We start from the raw sequence: 4,211 nt of genomic DNA, 5'->3' as shown, positions 1-4,211 counted from the left end.
AACCCTGTATGGATGCATCAAGTATACTACAAAATCGTCCGTGCCCTCTGGCAATGGGAGAATAGGTGCGCTGCAGAGCCTATCCTTAAGGTACTGGAAAGCAGTCTCCTGGGGTTCTCCCCAGCGATAGGTGACACCCTTCTGTGTCAGTAACGTAAGCGGCTGAGCAATCTTGGAGAAGTCTTTTATGAACCGTCGATGGTATCCTGCCAAACCCAAGAATTGGCGTATTTCTGTTGGTGTATGCGGTGCTGGCCAGTTTCTGATCGAATCAACCTTGGATGGATCAACATGAATCCCATCCTTGTTCACCACATGGCCTAAGAAGTGGACTTCACGAAGCCAGAAGTCGCATTTTGAAAACTTTGCATACAGTTGCTCCTTTCGAATAAGTTCCAAGATAAGACGTAAGTGTTGCTCGTGCTCCTCCTGACTCTTGGAGTAGATCAGAATGTCGTCGATAAAGACAATAACGAACTTGTCAAGACAAGGTTTGCGCACCCTGTTCGTAAAGTCCGTAAATACGGCAGGTGTGTTCAATAATATCAAACCATTCATCACATCAAACATAAAATATAGTAGTTAAAAATAATTCATAAAACCCAAGACATTTGATGTTCAAACCAAACTCTGTTCGAATAGCGGAAACATAATAATGAAAAACCCAAAAAGAAGTTATAAGTTCAATTAGCGTTCATTGCGTCTCCTCCTCCTAACATGAAAACTCGACCTCTTGCCTCGTTGCCATTGTTATTGTTGTTTCCCCCGTTGTTATCGTTGTTCCCGTTGCCCTGGTTATTGTTGTGGTTCTGATTTTGGTTCAACTGAGGGCAATCGCGTTTGTAGTGACCTTCAGCCCCACACTGGAAACATCCCCGATTTCCACGCTGTGGCTGCTGCTGCTGATTCTGTGGAGCTGGCGGTGGGAGTTGCTGGTTCTGGTTTACTGGTCGCGCGCTTCTACAATCTTTGGCCTCATGGCCCATCTTGTGGCATCTTTGACAGCGATCTTTCCGACACCTTCCACTGTGGTGTTTGTTGCACCTGTTGCACCACGGATGATTTCCCTGATAACCACGTTGTCCCTGACTTCCCGATGATTGCTGACTCGGACTCTGGTGATCGTTGGTGCGACGTTGCTGAGTTTGGGACTGAACAGACACCGATCCCCTGCTGGAATCCCCATCCCATTTTCTCTTGTTGTCGCTGGGTGTAGCAGAAGTAGCAGCTGTAGTGACTGTAGCAGTAGCACTGATTCGCTTTGGCAGTTTGTTCTGATCCACTGCCTGATCGGTGATGCGATGAGCGAGACGCTGTATTTCCTGGATATTGTTGAGATTGGCCGAGGTAACGTGGCTCTGTATTTCTGGTGCCAAACCTTTGAGATACAACTCAATACGCTTGTATGGAGGGTCCACCATAGTTGGACATAACACAGCCAACTCATTTGATCTCTTGGTGTAAGCTTCAATTTCCGAACCAACCATCTTCAAGTTATACAACTCGTCCTCCAACTTGTGGATGTCTTCTCTAGTGCAGTATTCCCTCTTGATCAGTTCTTTGAATTCATTCCAGGGTGTGGCGTTAGCAGCTGCCAACCCTAAGATCTGCACTTGTGCGTTCCACCAAGTGAGCGCAATCCCTTCAAGTGTGCCAGTGGCGAACTTCACCCTGCGAGCCTCAGGGCATTCACACATTTCGAAAACCGACTCGAGCTTTTCAAACCAGTGGAGGAGTCCAACTGCTCCCTCCGTGCCACTGAACGAACTAGGACGACATTCCATGAAATTCTTGAAGGTGCACCCAGGCTGTTGCTGAGCGGGTTGACCTATTGTGTACGAATAGGGCAAAGTTAAGTACGAGAATTAATGTAGGATCTAAAGATCCTAGTGTCTATACTGCAGGGTATACTACCTGCTTGGGCGGCTGCAACTGCCGCAGCAACGAGAGCCTCTAGCTGGGCTTGAGTCATGGTAATTCGTGCGGCCATTGATCTTCACATCAAAGGCAACATAAGTGAGAAAGGTTCGCGAATAGTGCGATGACAGAAGAGTGTAAGCACATAAATATTCTCATGCAATGACATGTTGTGAGCAAGGTAATGTAAGCATACTACGAGCAAAGTTCTAAGCAAATTCTAGCATGTAGGCAATAAACATAAACCTTATTACCTAGGAAGTTGAGTCTTGCACGTGGAGCGAAGCGTCGTTGTGGATCGTTGAGAGCACTGTTCTGGTTATAGTCTGGTTTTAATAAAAACGTTTTCCCATATTAAAACCAAGTTCTCTATAACCAATGGCTCTGATACCAATCTGTCACACCCCCAAAATCCACCTGCGGAGTATCACCGCTTGGGAGCGTGACTGACCAGGATCAAGCCACCAATCATATTGAACATGCATTTAATATTAAGTAAAATAACTAAAAACCATCCATTCAATACAAAAGGTGATCAAACAAATCATCGTTTCAAAATGTAGCGGAAGCATAGTAAATAAACCAGTAGTAGTTAACAGTTTTAAGTATCATAATAGTTCAAGAGAAAAGCCACGATCCTTGTCCACAACGACCCGCTTCTCCAGTGCAAGCTCCAAGTACCTAACGATCTGCAAGGCATGTAACAGAATGATCAACAAACTAGTTGAGCGAGTTCACAGTTAATAGTTTAGTTTGGGTAATAATGCGTTCGTTCAGTTAAGTCTCATATCTTATCAGTTCCATCGCGGCCTCCCAGGCATATGTGCGAAGATTAGGTTCATTAGTTCGCGACCGTAGTCTTTACCGACCAGGGTGTGTGCGAAGGCAATTTATCAGTTCGTTCGCGACCATAGTCTTTACCGACCAGGGTGTGTGCGAAGGCAGTTGAGTAGTTCGTTCGCGACCATAGTCTTTACCAACCAGGGTGTGTGCGAAGGCAGTTCGACAAGTATCATTTAAGCATGCACAACAATCATCCAACCCATTCCCACCCTGGGAACCCATGCCTTGGCTGTGTGAACTCACCTTGATTTGCTCGGTATGCTAGGTTATGCACTCACAAGTAATTAATCACGTCCGGATTAGGGGATTGAAACTAGTGGGGTTTCGGGTGCACAAGAACTTTCAGCCGACTCCAAGACTTCGAGAGAGAGGGAAAGGTATTAGGGTTTTTAGAAACTAACTGCCGGTTACATGCATCACGTATTTAAACGTATTACAGAAATGGGCCAAGCCCATTAGAAAGGCTGGGCCGAAAGATGTCGAAGGATGGAGTCTTTGGTCGAAGGATATGTTTCGAGATCCTTCGAACCGGAAGCTGATCCTTCGAGTCGAAGGATATGTTTCGAGATCCTTCGAACTGTGTGCCATGCTTCGTGATCTAGACTAAGTGTTTTTAATAATAAATCTAATATTATATTCTACCACAGCAAGTAATCACATATGACAAAACGACAATACGTTTCATTAAAATACATCGCGTACAATTTCAAGTCCACAATCCAAACAACTAAACAGTCAAAGTCAACGCGCATTTAATGCGAAAGTGAAAGTCAGAAACTCGAGTTGTCACATTATCCCCAACTTAAAAGAAATTTCGTCCCGAAATTTGGTACGCACTCACTGAGGAAGCTAGGCAAGTTACATCGTTCACTGGTTTTCCTGGGGTGTCACAGCTGCTGCCACTAAACGCCAGCCTTTTAAATTCGCGAACTTTTTGGTTCACAAACCTGAATTTCTGAAAATTGTAAAGGATGGTTGGGAGATGAATGTTAATGGGGTTCACCAGTTTCGAGTTGTGAAAAAGCTAAAGTGCCTAAAGAGTCCTTTGCGTGCCTTACTATTTAATCAGGGAAATCTTCATAAAAAGGTGGCTGACTTACGGGATAATCTTGATGATATTCAGGCTAAGATTGATAAGGATCCAATGAATGCTGATTTGCGCACCATCGAGACAAAACTAAATGCTGATTTACAGGTTGCTTCTCTTGATGAGGAAAGATTCTTGAAACAAAAGTCTAAGATGGAGTGGCTGAAAGCAGGTGATTCAAACACTGTTTTTTTTCATGCTGCTGTGAAAAGTAGGAACCATTGAAGCAGAATTCAAATGGTTACGGATGTGAATGGTGAGGTGTATGAAGGTGATTCGGTTCAGCTTGCTTTTGTGAAACATTATGAAGCTTTTTTGGGGAGCCAAGACGAGCTTACTATGAATCCTACTCCTGATTTATTCA

This window comes from Helianthus annuus, chromosome 9 (assembly GCF_002127325.2).
Source record: "Helianthus annuus cultivar XRQ/B chromosome 9, HanXRQr2.0-SUNRISE, whole genome shotgun sequence".
Lineage (NCBI taxonomy): Eukaryota > Viridiplantae > Streptophyta > Magnoliopsida > Asterales > Asteraceae > Helianthus > Helianthus annuus.
This window is presented reverse-complemented; position numbering follows the sequence as displayed.